Source organism: Mesoplodon mirus (assembly GCF_964341445.2).
Source record: "Mesoplodon mirus genome assembly, chromosome: 10".
Classification (NCBI taxonomy): Eukaryota; Metazoa; Chordata; class Mammalia; order Artiodactyla; family Ziphiidae; genus Mesoplodon; species Mesoplodon mirus.
The window spans coordinates 70,569,916-70,592,719 of record NC_138986.1 but is presented as its reverse complement, the minus strand read 5'-3'; the positions used below and the strand labels follow the sequence as shown (position 1 = coordinate 70,592,719).

General features: G+C 36.0%; 1 long non-coding RNA gene across 3 annotated transcripts in view; it reads left to right on the top strand.

The window, feature by feature from the left end:
- Nucleotides 1–22,098, top strand: part of LOC309811520 — a 111,048-nt gene extending 88,950 nt beyond the window's left edge. For all 3 annotated transcript variants that reach the window (XR_014295198.1, XR_014295199.1, XR_014295200.1), the window contains 3 exons: nucleotides 8,853–8,996; nucleotides 15,533–15,597; nucleotides 22,007–22,098. This is a non-coding gene — a long non-coding RNA (uncharacterized lncRNA). The remainder of the gene's footprint in view (nucleotides 1–8,852; nucleotides 8,997–15,532; nucleotides 15,598–22,006) is intronic.
- The last annotated feature ends 706 nt before the right edge of the window (nucleotides 22,099–22,804 follow it).

Sequence of the window (22,804 nt, the reverse complement as noted above, 5' to 3'; positions counted from 1 at the left end):
ATGTTTCCATATTTCTGTTTCCATATTTTATCTCCCATAGGAGAGACCTGAGGGGTGTGTGTGTGTGTGTGTGTGTCCGTGTGTGTGTGGCAGCAAATGGATATGGTAAGAGAATAGAAAATTGTGAAGGGGTAGAATAAAGGTAGAAAAATAAGACAACTCTAAGATTTGTAGGTGACGGTGAAGGCTACAAACACATATTTGTACACACACACACATATACACAATTGCTGCTGCAAGGCGAAACAACTGCAGACAAACAAAACCCAAAATCCTTCACTTTAAATGTCATAGACCCACGATGACTCGTGAATCCTAAGGAATAAAATTGGAAGCCATGGTTGCTGTTAGGCTATTTTTCTTCTTTAGGTACAGAGTGGGCACTAGGGCCTTATTAGTCTGCTCATTCATTCAACAAACATGTACTGAGCAACAGTCACGTGTCAAGAACCTTCCTAAGTGCTGGGGATTCAAAATGAGCAGCAATGTAAGGCGGCTACAACAATGTAACAGGCTCCATCGCCAGCCCCTCACCTCCTGCTGTGTGGCCCTGTCTGCGGGCCGGGGGTTGGGGACCCCTGGTTCAGGGTACGGGAAGGACAGAGTGCACCCTGGCCGGGGTGGGGGGAATCAGGAAAATGGGGTGACTTAGTGCTGGATGCTGGAGTGGGGATTCTGGAGAGAACATCCAAGGGGATGGTCCTAATGCAGGGAGGCTGTGTTCAAAGATGCCAAGTCATAGAACGGAAGTTAGGGAAGAAGCAACTCAGGCTGATAGAGTGGAAGTTGAGTACAGCATACAGAGGAAACCTGGACTCAAAATCCTTCGAGGTTTAAGGTTTCCCTTTCATTTTTGTCATTTTTTCTAAAGGGGATGAAAAGCCTTTGGGTTAACCTAAGAATGGTTCACCCTAAATATAAGATCAGTAGCCACAAACAACTTGGGGACTATTTCTGACAGAAATGCATTTGAAAGGAAATTCTTCCGGGAAATTTATATTTTGGATGTGGCTTATTTCACCAACTGGAGGTGAATAAACTTGGATACAGACTGTGTCTATTTCTGTTTATGCTTAGAAAACAATTTACAGTGCTGATGCCAGCTACAGTCAGCAGTCTGCAATCTTTTATTCCATGTAGGTAATTTAGGTAATGTGTAGAGTAGGTGCATAGGAAATATAGACTAGGGAGGCCCCCAAAGCAGGATACAGCACAAGGGTATTTGTGGATGCCCCTTACACCAGCGCATATTTTTAGTATCCTGTATCCAGCATCACTTCAGCAGCAGAGTTCTGGGTAGTCCGGTATGATGAGTAGTCTAGATTTTGGAGTATGGGCTGAAAAGAGTTCCATAAGGCCACCCAAGGCCTAGAACATGGTCTAGCTGGGACTTAATAAATGTGCTGAGTGAATGAATGAATTCCAGGTACTAATTGAGTTTAGATCATTAAAGCATTTTAATACTAGATCACTCTAGATGTATAATACTGAAAGAAAAAATTTTTTTAAAAACCATGGCCATATTGTTTACATAAGCTCCTTCTTTGTCTCATGATTTAAGCAAAAAAGTGTTTCTTGGTGCTTAAATCTATAAAACCAAAACCTTGGAATAAAATTGATGTTGAATTTTATCTAATTTGGCAATGACTAATTGAAAAGGAACAACTAAATGAAAAAAAGAGTTCCATGTGTTTCATTAAATGATGCATGTCTAATAAATGTTCATTTTTACGTTTATAAAACATTGAGTGTATATTAGTGTTGCTTTTGATCAGCCATGTGCTAATTATAATAATAATCCAATATAGGATAAATGGTTTAATATTTAGAGCCTTATGTCATATAATAAAGAAGTATTTAAATTTATATACACATTTTTGTTGCAAAGAAATATCGGATCCTCAACAGAAGACACTTAATCCTGAAAATATACTCCAGTAGGATGGGATTCTACAGGGGAAGTAGGATAGAAATACAGGTCAAAGGAGGGGGAAAAAAACAATGTAAAATTTCCAACTTGTTTGTGTATTTTTTACAACTTTTTTGAGGTATAATTTGCATATTGTAAAATGTACCCCTTGTAACAGTGCAACTGCGTGGTTTTTAGTAAATGTATACAGTAGTGCAGCATTCCCACATTCCCACTTCAGACCATCTCCATTATCCCAGAAATACCCTTGAGCCCACTGGCTGTCAATCTGCATATTCTAAAAATAGAAAACAATGGGTATCAAATAGCTATGTTATTTAGATTTCACTGAATACATTTAAAAGAGTGAAAATGTTGATATTTACAGTGCACTGGAGATTGTGTCTGATGTATCTATAAAAAACTATAATAAACAGTTTCAGATATCAACCTAAGAATAAGAGAAGGGAGCTCCTAGCTAATAAAAAAAATGTTAGGGTTACCCAAGCACAAATGACGGAAAACCAATAGCCTACCTCTTATCATTGATCATTAATTATATAATAGTTTATTCTGTAGTGTTTTCTTTCTATTTTATTTGATAAAATAGGTAAAAGTCTGGTCAATTCTGTACTTGTTTGGTTGGTTGATTGAAGTAGTTTATTATATTACTGACTTTGATCCAAACCGGGGGGTTCAAAATGCCTTTTTCTTTCAAAAAAGATGCTGTACCCTAGTCTGTATCACAGGAAGAGCAATAACATACTTCTTCCTCATTTAGAATGACACAGGACAGAGTTTCAAAGTCAGAAGACAATGTAATTATATTCTTGGATGACAGCTAATGTCATGTTTATGCTCTGAATCTTTGGCAATATTTCTGTTGACTTAGGCCCCCTGGGATTCTCTTGGGCTTTCTTTTTTTTGTCCCTTCATTTTTCTTTTGATCTGGTTATTCTGGTGGTAACAATTTTCATTCGATAAAACTCTTAGACTTTACTGCCATGAGGTAAACAATATACATTTACATTTTGTAGATGCAATAAGACTCCAAATCTCATTTTTAAATTAAGTTCCATAAAAATGTTTTGTATATATGTATATACACACACACACATACATATATTCTCATGGATATATATGTATGCCTAAAAAGTAGATTTTAAAGGATAATCTTGGACTCCATCCTCACATATAACCTTCTCTAAGACCATGAAAGGATACACAATTTTTTTAAAAAATCAGGAATAGAACTTGCTTCTAATGCATAAAAATAAAAGGTGGGTTTGTTTTATTTCTCATTGACTTGCATACTCCATATTCTTAATAAAAAAAATAGAAAAGCCCCTCAATTACTAGAGATTAAACTGTAAGGGTCTACATCAGCATGATAAAGCTTTCTAACTGTGATTAAGGTTCCAATCTCATGACATGTGGAATAACCTATGTAATTATATTCCCCTTAGTGCTACAGAAAAGTCCAAGTGACTGTAATACATGCTAACTTAATCTTAGCCACAGAAAATGTGTTTCTAATTTTCAAATTCGGCAATTTTTCAATAAAAGTTGTTGCACTTCGTCTGATCTATTCTCAAAATACGGAAGTGCTTGAAGCCCGACCACCTGCAATAACAGATTACTGCTCTCTAAAATATTACCATACACCTACAATGTGGACGCACAAAGCTTTGCTAAAAAAGATCTTTGTTGTTTTTTCTAAAAGAAAGAAGTGATCCCAAAGTAAAGCTGGTTTTCAGCAGCCTCTCTGCTCTCAAATGTGACTGGCATCAAAGTCTAATGAAAACCTGTTTGCGGACACTGGATCCATTCCAAGGTACACCATTGGCATATTCTAGACCCCTTGGGACATGACTCATATAAAAAACACAGGACTGTCATCGGACGGCTGGTGGCTCAAATAAATCAAATTTACTTTGAAAACTGAGGCATACCAAAATTTTATTAGGTGAAACTTGGGCATTTCTTATAGCCAACTTGCACATATATTTTTTTTATTACTTACAGCAGTTAAAAGGTATGCTACCAATCATATGCAAAACAAGAAAAGGTTGCAGAGTACATTTTTTACTGGGTGGTAATAGGAACTACCTTTTTTTTTTTTTAAGAAAAAGAGCAATTCCAAATAATAAGTTAATAATAGGTGGCATCAAAGAATTCAGCTCAGTGTTTTCGTAATTCATAAGCCCTCTGGTGCATATTTCTCCATTGCACCTCTATTTAGCAGACCCCATCACTAGTCTTAAAAACTGACTTTTACCCCAAAGTGATTTCTTGCTCACTAAAACTATCAACTGTACCACACTTCATGGGATGATGACAGATAGTGTTTATAATGTGCATTTATGAGAAACAGACATGAACATACTCAAGTTCTTGATGATCTAAAAGGGATTAAACTTTAAGCTTCAAAGACCTACTACTGCTTATACTCTAACCCACACACTAAGTCAGTTTCAAATTCCGGATTAGGAAAGTTCAGTGTTCTCTTTAGTTAAATATTAGAAATTTCTCTATTTTTAAGTCTAATATGTTAGACCTTTTAAATATGTTGATTGGTCATCAAAGGCATAGCAGAAAACAGGCCCTTGCCCAGTGAATAGCATATTTGCAAATTAATATTCACTTTTTAAGGCCACGTCTGTCACATTTCAAAAGTGGTGGCGGCTTATTTTCCTTCAGTGGCAACTCCTTCAAGAGTCTTACGTGGTGAGGCATGTACTATTGTGTATATGTTTTAGTACACACACAAATTTTACCGGATAATACATAGATTGCAATTGTCTTTGTCAACAGAGTTAAATATTTTGTCATATTGTAATTGGCCAGTTGTATCTCTTTTTTGTGTGTGTAATTTTTTTTTTTTTTTTGGCGGTATGCGGTCCTCTCACTGTTGTGGCCTCTCCCGTTGCGGAGCACAGGCTCCGGATGCGCAGGCCCAGCGGCCACGGCTCACAGGCCCCGCTGCTCCACGGCATGTGGGATCCTCCCGGACCGGGGCACGAACCCGCGTCCCCTGTATCGGCAGGCGGACTCCCAACCACTGCGCCACCAGGGAAGCCCCATATCTCTTTTGACTGTTGCCTGCTTATGGTCTTTAGCTCATTTTTGGTTTTTTCTGTTGGTGTGTTTGTCTGACCTTACTGATTGGTAATTGCTCTTAGAATATTGACCCTTTGTCAAAGATGTGGCAAATCTTTTTCCCAGTTTCATAATTTGCCTTTAATTTTTATTTGTTTTTTTTTTTCCCTAAACAAAATTTTAAAATAAGTGATAAAGTCAAAGCTAGTAATCTGTTCAGAGGGAGAAGACTATTCAGGTTGAGGGAGAAAAAAGAAACAAACACAGGCAGCCGGGAGTGAGGCCAGTTCCTGCACGGCTGCTCTCAGCCACTGTTGTCTTCTCTTCCCATCACAGTCCTGTCCTTCCAAAACCCTGAATTGAGCTCACTCCTGTAAAATACGCGGTACTGCATCATTTGGCATGGATGGACTTACTGTCCTGTATTGCTCCTAGGATAATTCTTGTAATCATTCATGAATCCTCAACCAGATTGTAAGCAATTTGAGGACAGAAACACTTTTCTATATTTCTTTCATAATTTTCGTACTTCTAGCACCATGCTCTGCAGGTAATAAGCCTTGAACAAAATTACTTGTTCATTGATTACAGATGTGTTTCCTCCCTTGCATTCCATGGCCAAATGATTCCATTTTTCCTTTCTCGAATATTTTGTGGAGGCTAAGTTTATGTATGAAAATCACTGAGCCATTTTAAATGAAGTGATTTCTGTTCTGACAAATTACTAGTCAAAGCTCTATTCAGAGTAAGTGACTTCCTTAAGTGATGGGTAAATTCAGTCAAAATAGTTGATTTGAGCCTTTGAGTCGCCCCAGCTTGCTCTCAGTCAGTAAGAACACCTAGAAAGTTGGGTTTCCCTGGATGCCTCCACTGCTTGCCCAGTGAATTGTGGGGAATTCCTAGCATGATACTAAAATAGAGAAGCTATACTGGTGGTATAGCTGGTGATCTTTCCTAGAATGATACTAAAATACAGAAGCTATACAAGAATATATATAGAAATATTTCTAGGAAATCTTTAAAAAATACGTATGATAACATAATTTTAATAGATTATTGTTTTAGTTTGGGGGTAAAAGCCATTCTTTAAGACCAGTGATGAGGCCTGCTAAATGGAGGTGCAATGGAGAAATTTGCACCATAGGGCTTGTGAATTACGAAAAAAAAACCGGGTTGCATTCTTTGACATCACCTATTACTAACTTATGTGAAGTTCCTTTAAAACAAAAGGTTCAATTAAAGCCATGCGGGCTAAACCTATAAAGGAATGCAATTTTTACCAACCTAATTGCCAAAGAATGATTAAAAATTATAACACTTGAGGTTGTTAAAGATTGAGAGGTGGAAACATTTGTTCACAGATACTGGGAGGAAAAATTGTATCAATTTTGGAAGGCACTTTGGCAATATGTATTAAAAGTCTTAAAATATATACTGATCTTTGACCCAGAAATTCTATTTGTAGGACATATTCTTAAGGGAATATTTATGGATGTGTTCAAAAGCTTAAAGATAAGAAGGGTTACAGCATTGTTTAAGATAACAAAAACTTGGAAATGATGCAAAGATCCAATAACAGAAGATTAAATAATTAAAGTTTAAAATTAATGATAACTTATTAAATAATATTAGTGATACAGAAATATGTCCTGTACACTAAGATACAGAGTAGGTTACAAACACTATATGGAATACATTTAATATTTTAGTAAGCATATACAGAAAATAAATTAGAGATACATTAATATGTAACCAGTGTAATAATAATTCTCTGGGTGCTGGGAATACAGGTTACTTTATTTTAGTGTTTTTTAAATTAAAAGTGTATATATACTATTTTTTGTTATTTAAAGAAGTCTATTCATAAAACAAGCTGCAAAAAATAGTTTGAGGCTAAAGTGGGTTGTACACGTTTAAGGTGGTTTTCTTAGCCTGCAGCACCAATGGTTGCTACGGATCGCTTAGAAATTCTTCTGGATTTTCTAAAAATACGCATTTCCAACGGATTTATGATAATGTCCTTTTCTTTTCACCGTAGCTTCAGCAAGAGGCTGAATAATAATGTTATAGAGTTTAATAATGTTATAGAGTTCTGTTAATTTACTTTTTAAAACATCTTTTGCAATTTCTTTTTTAAAGGGCTGCATTTAAACTTGTTTCATTAAGGTGACAGCTAGCAGCTTAATTTTTTAAATTTCAAGTAATAGGTATAAAAGTGAAACATTTAAAATATGTATAATTGTACAAAATTTTATCAGTGTTTATTGATAGATTTAAGAGACCTTTTCCTAAAATGTTCTTGTGTGTGGAGAGAAATGGGATCGGGAAGAAATTTGCTTCATGTTCTTCCTGTATGACTTACCTCAGGAGAATTTAAGGGGCAACACGAATCAAAATCTCCACATTCTAACCAGGCTTTGCTTCATGGCTTTAAAGACAACTCATTCTTGACTGTCTTAACTAACGGAAGAAATAGTGGGGATGATCACACTCAATAAATAACCAAAAGCTTTTGATTATTGTCTTTGCAACAAATGATATAATTTTTCAACAAATATTATACCAAATATAATTGCCATTGGTTATTGAAAGGATGAGTTTGGGAAACACATAGAAACATCTGAGGGAAGCTGGTTTAAATTTTAAATAATTGCAGAGAGAAACAAGATAGACTATGGATTTAAAAAGTTAGTTGTGCCATGTTTCTTTGCCAATTTGGCTCCAAATTCTATCTTGAAACATAAGGATATGATTAACTTGCAGAAATTATTTCTTCTGGAAAAGTGTAAGTTTATTCTCACCCATACTCTGAAAATAGAAACGTTTCCCAGACTGTTCCAGTGTGATGGTTTTTCTTTAGGTCGAATCAGACCTTTGGGCCAAAGCCCTTTATCAACCAGTCAACAGGAAAGCTTTTCTCAGTCATGAAAAATGATTTTTTTTTTCTTTATAAACATTCCTGAGAAAGGGGGAAGTTTTCTTCAGGTTTAATTTATAAGTTAGAGGGGTATTTCTTCCATGAATAGAATGATTTTGTTCCCATATTTGAAAAAATAACATGGATAGTGTCTGAGGTTTTGATGAAGGGACTGAGGAAGAATAACCTGAGTTGTGCTTCTGCAAGTGATGGAACCCAGCGGTGATAGAAATACGATCCTTTGCGGAGGGAGTTCTCTTTTATAAACTGGACTCTATGTCAAGTGATTCCAAATCCCCATCTGACCTTGTCACCAACCTGACCCTATTCCAACTCATTAGGAGCAAAACTAGTGACCATTTGGAACAAAGTACCTTCGTGGTCAGATACGAGAGCTAGACAGTAGGAGCATTTTACTCTGTAACCTGAGTTGCAACCACAATCCTCTGAAAACCTCCCACAGTCTCCTTCTCAGATAGTTCTCCTGCAACTATCTTTGCCCCTCCTTCCCCAGCTGCTTTCCCCTCCTCATTAAAGATATAAGAGCAGCTAACTGGAGAGGTGTTCATCTGGCTGAAGTTTTCTTAGTTTTGTAAGAGACAGTGTGGCATACTCATGCTCCCAAGCCTAACAGATAAAACTAGAATGTCATTAGCAGAAGTAAAGTGAGAACGGTGGGGAGAACACTGCACCAGGACTCAAGACACCTACATTCCTACATCTCTCTCTCTCATGCATGAGGCTTGTCGTTAAAATAGTCATTTGGTGAAACTTCTTTGTGCCTCATTTCCTTCTCTGAAAGAAATGAGGAGTTATGCTACCTAGGTCCTTTCCAGCTTTCATGGTCTGTGAATCCAAATCTTTTACAAACTATCCTTAAAAATGATTTTTATTTCCCTTCCTCAATAAGACAAACCTCTTTTTCAGGCCAGTGATATCAAAGGATTACAGCCTGATTTGCCACAAAACTTCTCAACAAGTCTGATCATACAAATATTCTTGGAGATTATTTTAGGAAGCCTATATGCTAGTACTTTTGACTTCAGGAAGGGAAACAAAGTTTCTCCGAAGGTAAGTGTGTGTTTATTTTATCTTGTCTTATTTTATTTTTATTTTATTTTATTTTATTTTATTTTCCAGGGGGCTCATATGATAGAACAAAGTACAATATTACGTGGTTAACTCATTTATAAACATCCTAATAAAGTAAAAAAAAAAATTGAAACCATAAATATAGCATCATTACTGCAAAACAATACAAACTTGCTCCATCTACTTGGCTTTCCTACTCCTTATAATAAGCAACTAATTAGATATGATTGTGGAAGTCAAAAATGTTATTTGCAACCATTGTATTTATATGTATTCAAAATCAGTATTAAATATCAGGAATAAAACAATTATTAATTTCTAGTAAAATCCAGAGTGCACTTTTTACCTTCTTCATAGAAGATTGTTGAGCATTTTGATTGTGATTCAGAATGTACCTTTGATAACTGACTACTTCACACATTTTCCTGCACTTGATCCATATAAAACTGGTTTGCCTGCAAACTCTGATCTCTTTGAATTTTGTAGTAGAGAATTGTCAGTCATTAAATATATTCACACTCTTATTTTGAGAATAAAGGAGTTGCTGTTCTCTCTCTAAATATTATCATTATTGTTATTAAACTTATGGAATACCAGATATTTTCTCCAAAAAAGAAGGAGGTGACTTTACCCTCTTATGGCTTCTAAGAAACCCCAGTCACTTTAAATACCATCTTCTTGACAGATAAACTGCCTCAGATGTGTTGAGTTGTATTAATAAAATATATCAACATTTGAATAGGTTTTATAAACACATTTGTTTTGATTCAGTAAGTATTGGTAAACCTCCCTTTATGAAAAAAGATTATTTCAGGGACCATGTGACATACATAAAGCAATACATTAAGGGTTCTACCTTGGTATAGCAAAAATATATAGTTGGAGATAAACCAAGGAAACCAAAACAGCTATAGCAGTGTTCAATAAATGGCAAAATACATTTTTCTATGAAGCAAAGAAAAAGTATGATGCCTGGGTGGTTGATCAGATGGGACTTCCTGGAAGAAGTTATTTGAAATTAACTGTTAGTACATCCCTTCAGAGATTGCTATGGGGACAGTGTATTCCAAGTGGCTCTAGACTGGCTAGGTAAGGACATGTTAGAAACAATGAAATTGGCCCAAGTTCTCCTGATGTTAGTACCTCCACTTAGAACTAGTTCCCCATATCACTTGCTAGTTATTGGTTGCACTCTTCCTACAAGGATTCTAACAAAGGCCACTGAGCTTAACTGTGTAGAATGCAGAAGTGGAGGAACGACAAGAAGCCAGATTAGAAAGGCAAACTGGACCCACGCTGTGGAGGGTCCTGAATGCCACACTGAGTGTGGAGCTGGCTCTAGGGAAAACCAGAAGCCATTCAACCTTCTGGGCAGAGTTGCCCCATAATCAGATTTCACACCAACCTGCTAGCTGTGCATAGGACGGCTTGGCCCACGGTCCTTGGATTCAGAAACAACAATGCAGAAGTTTTTGAATACTTGACCCTGGGTGATGGCAGTGAGAAGAGGGAAGGAAGTGGAGTGGTTAAAGAAACAAACAAGGAGAAAATTGGTAATCTCAATTATGTAAGAAATAATTCTCAATTATTTAATACCATGATGGTTCCCAAAAGGGATTCTAGAATTTTCTACTTATGAAAAATAGAACCAACAAAATTCTCTGTAGCTCAGGGTAACTAAGCAGAAGGTCAAGGAAGGGATAAAGTAATTTTGTTAATTTTCTTAATTCTCTTTTTTAAAATATTTTCATTAGCTTTTCTTGTTAACAATTGGCTGAGACCTGATTTTTAAATGGATTTCACAATGAATTATTTTCTGCTTTTAGAAATTTAGGAAAAAAAAACAATGTTTAAAAAAATAATCGTTAAAAGTAATTCTATCAAATCAATTTTTAAGGGTACTCTAAAATTTACAGCTTCAGAAAATCAAACTGAAAAATATTTTGTCATATTAGAGTAGGTCATATTTGTACTTTTTAATTTTTAGAATTTTAATTATTGAATTAAATAGAAATGAATGTTTCACTACTTGAAATTGACTCAGTTTTCGTGTGATATTTTAAAATTTTCCTGAAAATGTAGACAACCTAAAAATGCATTTGGAAAAAAAAATTAAACATGAATCATAAAGGCCTACAGTCAAGAACTTTATATTTAAATAGAATTACTTTTTATAGGTATTTATTTTATAGCAAATACACAACAAAGTACGTATATCTTCATATATATACAAGACAAACCCAGTAGTACAAATAAAAAGTGTAAGTTACAAAATCAATAATAAAATGATTATTTCAGATACAGATTCATATGCTTTCATAAGTTTTCTCTTTCTCGGCCTAAATATCTTATTTACATAGAAAAATTATCAAATGAAATAATGATGCCAATAAAACAAAACACTGACATCTCACAATAAAAGAGTCATTGGACACAGAAAACAATTTGAACTTTTTAAGGTACAAAATAAGAAACATGATTTTTACAAAGAGATTAATTCTAAAAATGGCAGCATGTTGAACTCAAAAAACCTCCTTCCAAGGTGGCATAATTAACAACCAAAGTCAACTTTCTCACATTATCACAGAATTGTCTTTTCACCACACTGCATGAGACATATTCGTACCTCCAGTGGAGCTAGCTGGAAAGGGAATCCAAAAGGGCCTATTTTTAAATAATAGTATTTGTAGATTCATTGATAACATGTCAGGTGACAGAGAAAACATTGACCCAGAAGATTATAAATCAAAAAAAGTTTTCATTGCTGAGTAATACTAATAGTAATAATGCTTGTCAGAGCCCTGAAGAAAAATACTTGGGAGAACCATATTTACTCTGCCAGAAAATTTCCTAACAAGTTACTGGAGTTGCAACAGTCATTAGAAGTAAGTAATATGGGATTCCCTGGAGGCGCAGTGGTTAAGAATCTGCCTGCCAATGCAGGGGACACGGGTTCGAGCCCTGTTGCAGGAAGATCCCACATGCCGCAGAGCAGCTAAGCCCGTGTGCCACAACTACTGATCCTGCGCTCTAGAGCCGGTGAGCCACAACTACTGAGCCGTGTGCCACAACTACTGAAGCCCACATGCCTAGAGCCCGTGCTCTGCAACCATAAGATTTGAATGGCAGCAGTGAAAACCTGTGCACCGCAACAAAGAGTAGCCCCCGCTCACCGCAACTAGAGAAAGCCCGTGCACAGCAACGAAGACCCAACACAGCCAAAAAACAAACAAATAAATAAATAAAATAAATCTATATTAAAAAAAAGAAATAAGTAATATTTTATGGTAGTACCGCAAGAAAGCTTTACATCAGGAATTCCTTCTGAACATCCAGAGACTAAGTAATATATTGTCTTATTTATACAGGTGCTCTCAGATATAAATGTCAGTCTACAGATCTGAATTACACATATTATCAAAATGATAATCTAATAAAATCCAAGCATCCACAGTCCTATCTATTTTCAGAGTTTTGCAAAAAATACCATCAGAATACCACTTTCTGCTGGTTCATATTTATTTGCATTGGCTGTCCAAAGGAAAAGTTTTGTCAACAGTTTATAAACTAAAAGAGAAATTGAAAAAAAATTGGACATTTTTCACTTTGCAGATTTGCTGAAGTATGGTTTTGGCTTCAAAATAGCTTATTGATGGAAATTTGCAAAGATTATGGAAAATGTATTAATATGTAATGACAAAGCAAAAATTTCAACTTTAGTAAATTGAGATTAAAATAATTTGCAAGGGATGCGTAGTCAATACAATAATTTGAGTATTTACAAAAACTTATTAAGACCAAGTAACATTTGTGTATTGTTGAGGAAAATCTTCATCAGTATTTGAAATACTTGATTTTTAAAAATACCGATTGGATTTGAAATTTGTTTTTGTATAACAAGAAATTCAAATATTATATTTATCAATGAAGGAAAAAGAAGAGTTGTTATATTTAAAACATTGATATGCCATTGATGTTTAAAGAGTTTGCATTGTTTGAATTGTGTTCAATGGTATGAAGGAGTCTGTCAAAAAGAGAAAAAGTAATAAATATGTTTTTGCTATTCGCTACCTCCTATCCTGTGAACAAAGTTTCTCGCAGATGATTTCTATCAAGAATGTGAAGAGACCATCATTAAAGAAATCTTGATTAGGATGTATGTGTGGCCAGCAAGCCATAAAACAATCATAAAATGCTATTATGCTAAAGCAAGCTCCAATTTCTCATTTTAAAATGTGAAAAGATTTTATTTGGAAATTGTATACAAACTCAGCATGTAATATTCTCCCTAGCATTTGTGGTTTGCTTTTCTTAGCATATCTATATTAGGTAAAGAAAATACCACATTTTTTTTTGTATATAAGTGCCAAGTGCCAAGTGCCATATAGAAACCTCCAAAATCCCCCCTAGTTTACTCTGATGTGCTGTACAAATACAATCGTTTTATATGTGACTTGATATAAAAAAGCTTGGGAATAACTGCCCTAGGGGAATGAATTTAACTGATTGTTAGGCAAAGTACAGTAGAGCAGTGAAAAGCCCAAGATAACCCAAAAGTCAAAAATATTACCAAGGAGAAAAGTGGGACTTGACATTAGCTCAAATGTGACTTTAGCTCAAGTTGTTTCTTAGGAGATTTAAAAGAGCGTGTGGTCTCCTCAGACATCAGAGTGTAAAGACACTCCAGAAAGCAGCACACCCATCATCTGCCACATTTCCCTAATGTGGCTCCCAATGCGCTAATGGTGGAAACCTGTATGGGCATTAGTTGTGGTTTCTTATAAAGACCACGTATAGAAGTTGTCTGAAGTTGTAGTCAATGACTGAATCTTACAGAACTTGAGAGAGTTTGGTATTTGGGAAAATCGCTTCAAAGCTTCACTATTCTGGCGACTATCTGGGAACAGGAAGGGAAGAAGCATGAATATACTCTTAAAATAACGTACATTAATAAATCAACATTCATACTAAATTCTTTGAGTGGTGATACAGATCAGAATTTCTGTTAACTGTGGAGACACAAAGAATCTTTTAAAAAATATGCTATTTTAAAATCCCATCCAGGAATAGGTCTGAAGTTTTAAATATGGATTCCAATAACTCGTATTTCTTAGGACTTCTATACTTTTTATCTCATCTACTATTTGAGGATTTTCCAGGTTCAATATTGTGTGCATCAAATTACCCCATATTCTTGTATGTTTCAGAGAGTCTGAAGAGACAAAATAAAATACTTTCCTTTTGATCTAAAATGGCATTTCCTATTTAAGAACAAAAAACCACAAGAAAGTTTTAAGGCTCCTACAACTAATATATTCAAAACCTGTGCAGCTTAAGACTGAACATAAAAAAAAAAAAAAACTGAACATGATTTCCAGTGAAAGGTTTCCAAACCTACTAGAAAAGGCTGCATCAAGAGGAATGCCTGTGTGCTTACAAATAACAGCAAAACTCTGGGCTGCGAATAATAACCTAAGAGTTATTGAAGGCATGAGAAGAACTTGTAAAAAGCAATTGTAAAGCATTTTGTAAAATATTATTGCCATTCAAATGTTAGATGATGACAACAGAAGCTCTTCAGGGACTGGTAAAAAGCAAACACTGTTGGAAGAGGAACTATAAGGAAAAAGGAAAGAAAACAGAGTGGATATAAAGACCTCATAAATTTAGGAGAGAAAAAAAGACAATTGTGAGTGACAAACGGAGAAGGCTTACCAATTTTATGTCCTATTCCATCAAAATAAATAGCACATTTTTAATTTCAAGGGACTTGAAGCCAAATGGGAGAGTCAAAGTTAATCTCTTAAATGTTTATAGAGACATTTTTCACACATATAAGCAAATATAGAAGAAATATATACTAAGTGATTCTACTATTTTATAAGACATATAGTACAATTGAATTCTTTTTAGGGAAACAAAGTAGGAAGGATGCATCATTTCTGCATTGTACTAATAAACAATGGAGCAGTTCTATATGAAAGACAGAAAGACAAGATGTTCAGCAATCTTCCTTACTCACTCCTCCAAATCAAGGTCTTTGGAAAAGAGCCTTGATAATCGTCTTGTTTCCTAAGAACCAAACCTTCATATAATTATTATTATTAATAATTATTATAACAGTAAATACCCAACAGAGTACATTTAATTCTTCTACTTTTCTTTTGGAGTGACAAAATCGATGTCATGGGGAATGCTTTCTGAAACTGGTATATTTAACTAAAATGAAGAAAAAAGAAAGGGTCCTTATGTAAATCAAATACAGGTTTTTCCAGTTCTGCAGAAAGGATTCCTTATTCTTTGCCCTATTTGGCACTTGTATGTTCTTAATTATTGCTGTTTGGCCTCTTAGAAAGAGAAAGTGGGATAAAACGTGAATCACACTAGAATGTTTTCTGACTTGACAATAATGAATAGCCTTTTTTTCTTTCTTAAAGATTAAAATAATAGGATTAGGGTCAAAAGATTAACTTGATTATCTCTGTTTCATGGGTGCGTTTTTATACATTTTGCAGTGGTCATCTCCAGGAAGAAGACTTACCGCTTATAGCTAAAGAAGAACGGTTTCTGGAGAAACAAGGTTTGTTCTGTGTTTATGTTGCATATTCCATTTCTTCATGTTTTTTCGAGCTCACTTTTGTTTCCTCTGTAGGGCCTGGGTTATCTTGTTTAGATTTTATATTGTCTACATTAAAGGGTGACTGCTGAATCCTCACTTCCCATATGCTGTGAAGAAAAGGTGAGAAGAAACAGGAGAGGGTATGAAAGAAGCAGAAGAGGGTAAGAGAGAGAAAGAGAGAGAAAAGAATCAAAGAGATTTCCTCCTACGCTGTCTGCCCCTGAAGGAAACATCTGCCTGAATGCTTTACTCTGGGAATGACCTGTTCACATAGTCCAAACTTAGAGGGAAGAAATACAAACTTTCTGAAAATTGAGAAACAAAAGTGAATGGGTAATATTATTTTGCTTCTTCAACATTATGTAAATGTTATAGCTAGAAAAACACATGTGCATATATTTAGGCAGAATTTATAAAGATCAGGGTTCAAATTTCAAGAAATGTGTACTAACTGAAAAGCCACCAGTCCACATTGGGGAGCCATGGGGAAGAGGCAGGGACAAAGTAGAACAAGGAGAGCATGATGTTTCAGCATCTTTGTCCAATGGAGTCAGTTTGTTTGACTCAGCTTGGGTTTAATCTCACCCAGTGTTCCTGGACTTAACTATTGCAAAGCTTTGTAGAATTCTAAGGGAAGTCCTGCCTTCGTACTCATGGTCCCTTTCTAGCCCTGAAGTTACTCATCTCTAGAGTGAGCTCTGAGGCCCTGAAGCTTGGACACCGCTGCTCACGAAGGCCCTGCCTAACCCTGCCTTGTGACAGGACTCTGTAAGTCACCCCACGTATGGCTCTGGGACCTGAGGACTTTCTCTGGAGCAAAAGCCATACCTTCCCTTGGCAGGTGCTTCAGTGTTTAACGATCAATGGCCCTTTCATCTGGATAACTTTTTTATAACAGAAAAATATGAATCTGATTTCTTTGAGGAGATAAAATGGATCTTTCTGTGAGTGACTACTAAGGAGAGCATGGATTCACAAGTTAGGGAGATTCATGATGAACAGAAAGGGGCCAAATAAATGCCAGATTAGCAAAGGAGATTTATACATCAGAGGGGCCTTCAGGGTGGCTTTAGGCCAGGTAATGGGGGCAGTGACCACAAAAGGGTTTAACTCACATCACAAGAAGTCAATGCCTCCTGAATCCCAGCTATCAAAAAAAGATGACTTTATTTGACGGTAGACATATTAAAGGAGAAAGGGGGATGGGTAACAAATTATTGTCCAAAACAACCAAACATCTTTGTTGAATCAAAGGAAAACCGTTTCAAAAGCCCCTGACTGAGCCCACTAAAGGTCTCCAGAGGAGAGAGGCTACCCTGGTCACCTTAGAAATCTGCTTTAAACCTTACAGTTTAAGTTTAATTTATTATTGGGTTTTTAAACCTTACGGTTTAAGTTTAATTTATTATTGGGTTGGCCAAAAAGTTCGTTTGGGTTCTTCCATAAGATGGTATGAAAAACCCAAACGAACTTTTTGGCCAAGCCAATATATCCAAACCCACCTCCTCTGCTATCTTTTATCTTGCCATTCTTAATGAAGACAGAATTGCTGCTTCACCAGACCTTTAGTGACAACACGTCTTACCCAGAACCACCAAATTAGACATTTGTCTAAAAAAATATTGTCTTAGTTCCCAGTTTTACAAGAACAATAGTATTTCAGGAGACAATGGCCTCCTTAAACTAGGAAATTAGTTTATTTCTTCCACAGTGATTTATTGAACCAAGCACATTCATTCAAGGAGGCTACTCACTGGTCTCAGATATCACAAATCCTAGGGGCACCTAAGCTTAAACATTGGTGCTCGAAGAGTAGACCACCCCTTCTGTTCTCAGTGAGCTGGCATTCTCTCCTGCTTTTGAAGATTTAAAAAACACAACAGTAGCTGTTGGTTTCTTTAACTTCCAGGTAAAGAAAGTGGGAACTGAAACCAAAGGGTCAGAAGAGTCTACAAATAGGGGATTAGTGCATTGCTGCAGGAGGAGGATGGCCAGTGAGTTCATACAACGTTGAAGCATTGGGGCTAAATTGATAAAGTTAATCTTTCAATTCACTTTTTATTTTTCAAGTTAATAGGACTGATATATGGAAACAATCTAACAAAGTTATAAGAGTAATCCATTTGTTTTTTATTTATTAACCCAACCCGCTTTTTGTGTCACCCAGAAATTTATGACCCAGGCTTGACACCCAAGGAACTTATACTCTTGTTGGGGAGACTGGACTTAGGCTTGAGATACAATGAAAGAGGATTCCAGAGATGGAATTTAATCAAACAAGTGCTGATGACATTGTTTTATTGTGTGCGATCTCCCTGTGCTTTCTTATCCAGAAAGGAACTCCTTCAGCATTTCCTCTTAGATCAAAATTTATATGCCCAGAAGTATTTTTGAGATGCTTGTGTTCTTCTTTTCATTTCCATCACATTTAGACTATACTGATTTACACTAATACAGTCTAGTGTAAATGAGTGCTCCCTTGTGTTCCATCAAGACCTTCCATACCAATAATTGCTGTTAGTATGCATTGAACAAGTACTACGTGCAAGGCACTGTCCTGAAAAATGCCCATCTAATTGCAATCCTGTCATCTAGGTATTAGGATCATTCCCATTTTGTAGACAGAAGATTTGAGGCAATTTAATCATCTGTTCAAGTTCACAAAGCAAGTAAGTGGTAGAGCTGGGAATCCAATCTAGACAGACTACTTCCCAAGCACATTAGTTTAATCACAACACTGTATTGTTGACTTTTGTGTAATGATGTTTAGGTTAGTCATTTGAAATGATTTGTACAGAATAAAGTAGATTGGTATGGAATGAGCTTTACCGTATCTGATTGATCATTTCAACTCAAGTGTCAATTAGGTGCCAAGCATTGGATCAGACACTGGGGGTTCAGAAAAGAACCAAATCCAGTCACTGTGCTTATGAATCTCAAAGTGTGGTAGGATCCTCCCAGCTGGAGTGAGAGCATTAAGGAGTGTAGGTGCAGCACTGTAGGATAGGGAGGGTTGCAGCAGTGAACTCCTCGAACGCCCAGCAACGTGAAGTGTCTGAATGAGCATCTGTCTCAGAAACTACAACCCGAGGAAGAGTGGAACAGCCTTCTTCCCCTGCAAGTAGACAAACTAAATCTTGCAAAACTTTAGGCACTCCTGGCAAATTAGAACTACCCATCTGTCTATGAGCTTGCTAATCATTCCAAAGCTAAACTATAACCTCTCAAGAATGTCTTGGATTTATTCATAGGCCAATTTGGTGAGTCATAAAAAAGAAGCAGCATCTGTATTCAGTCAACCTAGTTGGAATTCACTGAAAGTCTGAAAATACTAGGAAAACTTTCTATCAATGATGAACAATCATGCTCAACATAATAAAAACTCATTACAAAGGAACTGGGGGCAGGGGATGGGAATAAGAAAGGAAGGTGAAGATTAAAGCCAAACCAAAATATGGATAGATTGTTACAAGATTAAGAGGATCTTTGTATTAGAAGTAAAGGAAATTAGTGCAAGTTTGTCCCCGGAAAGACAGTGAAAACAAAATTGTCCCTTATGTCAGCCAATTTTGGATTTTCTATTATTTATTACCACTTGGTGATTTATAACAAGAGAAAGGCAATGGAGAAATTGAGAATCATTAGAATGTAATGATGAGTTTCAAAGTCAGCCCCTAATGAAAAGCAGAAATTTTAGAAAATAAAAAAACCCAAATCATATTTGTTTAAAATCTGTAATGACTTCTTTTGAAGTCCACTGAGCTACAGTATGTGCTTACATTGGCTGTTGAGTTATGATTTAAATTTATGCTGTATTTAGGAGGTTAATATTTGTTGACTTATATGGAAAAAATTTAATTGTGGAAAGTTGAGGAAAGAAAAAATGAAAACAATATAGTACTCATTAAAGTTTACTGTATTGTTTTATAAGAAAAGAAATAGGCACATAGTTTCATATATTCAGCTTGGGTAAAATGTATGTGAGCAAAATACACTAAAATATTAAGAGAGTTATCTCTGCAATGTATCATAACTGCAGGCATTCTTTTTCGTTTTTCTTTGTACTTCACCTGACTTTTCAAAGTTTGTACAATGAGCTAGTACCACTTTTATAATTATAAAAAAGTCATGTTATTTTAAAATAGACTTGTATCCATGTTCTAGAAGGAATAGATTATATGATGGTAAATTGAACACCTATTAGAATACAAGTGATTAGCAGTATATAACCAGCGTTTACAAAAAACAAATCAAATTATACAAGCTTAATAACTTCTTTTTGGCTTGCACTGTAAGATTCAGCAGATGTTATATTGGAATTTTAGTAAAGGACATAATATGGTCTCCTGAGATTTACTGACAAAAAGAATTTATTTTCTGTTAAGAACAGAGAAGCTGCACTTAGCTGGAAAACAGGGCTGAAATTCTATAAACAAAAGGAAATAATGACATGATCCAGGGAAGGTGCTAATAAAACCTGTAGCATCAATCAACAGAAGCCTTAGGGATAAGGGCACAGCGTAGGTAGCTCATGGGGTATCTAAGGAAGAAAAAGGCACTGGTGGGAAGTAGAACTGGGAATGATAGGAGGAAAAAAAAGCTAATAATTACGTATCTACTTTGTGCAAAGTATGGCGCCAGGCTCTTCTCTTCAGTTAACAGGTGAGGAAATTAAGAATAACAGAAGCCATTAAATAGGAATACTGATGGATACGTTGACTTATTTCTTTGGTTAAATGTGATCTGAAGAATAAAACCTATTATTAGTTGGAATCTAATTAATAGGAAAAAACACATAGAAATTAGTGGGCTAAACATTGACAGAAGTGTACTAGGTGATGTGAAAGGAAAACCTCTTTTTTTTTTCTTTTTTTTTTTAGCATAGGCACCTCATATTACACTTAATAACAAAGACACAAGGACAGTTAGCCCCTCTCTCTACAAGTATGGTGATATTCCTGGGGCTTTGTATCTCATTACGAGAGGTTTATTGTAGTAAAGAGAGTAAGGTCCATAACAACACTAAAGCAATGCACATGGAGAGCCCGACTAAATGATAATTTGGATGAGTCATAACATATATGAAAAGCATAAGCACTTGGGGAAGATGATGTGGCCTGATCTAAACAGGATAAGTGGGATAAAAGTATGGGAAAAAATAGGTCAAATATCAATAAAAACTTTTCAATAGTGGGAACTATCAAAACCAGAAGATTTGTTCCCAAAGGAAATTCATGATTATGGAAGATTTAATACTTGAGTGAGTAAACATGAAAGAATAACTAATCGAGAACAGTTCTAAATTTTATGCTTCTATAGATTCATTTGTAAATAAACTATGAACAATGAGGCCTCACTTATTCATCAGCATCAGGGAACACATTGTTCCAGAGAAGTCAGTTCCCCAGATACTGCAAGCCTCACAACAGGAACAGATTTTTCTTTAATTTCAACCTCTCCAGTGGAGATTTATTTAAACGGAATGACTCAGATCCTTGGCTTCTTAAATATTCCAATCCAGAATTAGGATATGAGATGCCAGAAGTGTGTATGGAAAGGCCTCTGGAACATAGGGTCAGGACAACCAGAGATCCAGTCTTGGTTCACAGAAAGGTGATCTGGAGGTCTTTTACCACTCTGGTCCTTAATTTTATGTATATATATATTTGTAAATAAAAGCACAGGAGAAGATGATCTTTAAAATTTCTTCATCTAAATTCTCTAATTCTGAACATCTGCTACCTAATTGCACTATTCAGGCAGACCTCACTTTCTTGTACTTCGCGGATTCTGTGTTTTCCACAAATTAAAGGTTCGTGGCAACCCTGCTTCCATTTTTCCAGCAGCATATGCGCACTTCATGTCTCTGTGTCACATTTTGATAATTCCTGCAATATTTCAAACCTTTTCATCATTATTGTGTTTGTTATCATAATCTGTGATCAGTGATTTTTTTTTGATCAGTGATCTTTGATGTTACTATTTTGACACTTTTTAGCAATACCGTATGTTTTAATTAAGATACGAACGTTTTTTAGACATAATGCTATTGCACACTTGATAGACTACAGGATAGCATAAATGTAACTTTTATACACACTGGGAAACCAAAAAATTCATGTGACTCACTTTATTGCGAGGTTCACTTTATTGCAGTGGTCTGGAACTGAACCTGCAGTATCTCCAAGGTATGCCTGTAATATTTGTCTCTACATTAAATATTTTAGACACTTTTTTCTGCTAGTGGGCCTTAGCTAAGGCTTTATGTAAGGTGCTACACTCCATCAATGAATAAAAGGCATGTGCTTGATAGTAACTCTTTTCCTTGGTACCCCAAAGCTTCTCACATGGTTTTTAAAATTATTTTCAGGTTCACAGGTAGATACCTAAAATTGAGGCTGCTGGAAGTCTGATTACCAGGTACATGGGTCGAGACTGTATTCCTATTTGGGGAAGGTCAAGTCAGAGGTGAGAATAACTGTTGTTATTCTAACTGTCACTTCTAAGCAGACGTTTTCAGAGTCAGCCTACTGTTTGCCATGCCCTCTTTTGCTTCTGTCACAATGACTGCACTGCCCCACACGGAGGTGGCTCCTTCAACTGAGGCCTCTTTCCTGGCTTGCAGATGGCTGCCTTCTCAGTCGTGTCCTCACATGGTCTTCCCTGTGTGTGTGTGTGTGTGTGTGTATCCCTGATGTCTCTCTGTGTGTACAAATTTCCTCTTCTTTTAAAGACACCAGTTAGATTGGATTAGAGCCCCCCCGAGGGCCTCATTTCAACCTCCTTAATGGTCCTGTCTCCAAATGCAGTCACATTCTGAAATACTGGGAATTAGGCCTTCAACATATAAATCTGGGGGACACAATTCAACCCATAACATAACTAGAGTCTTGACTTGCTATGAAAAGGAGTTCTAGGCAGAGGAAGCTGAGGTAGCAGAGACAGTGGAGAAGGATCACTCTATACAGCTGTGTATAGAATGAATAGAGGCAGAAAATACGAAAATGGAGCAAGAAGTAGGGCTTTTGGGTTTATTCTGTGGAATCATTGCTCTTCAGTTTTATAGTAGAATCACTTGGGACTTTAAAAAATGCCATCATCCCAATCCTGTTCACAACCAGTTCTCTCTGAATCTGTAGGAGTGATATTTTAAAAATATCTCGCTAGG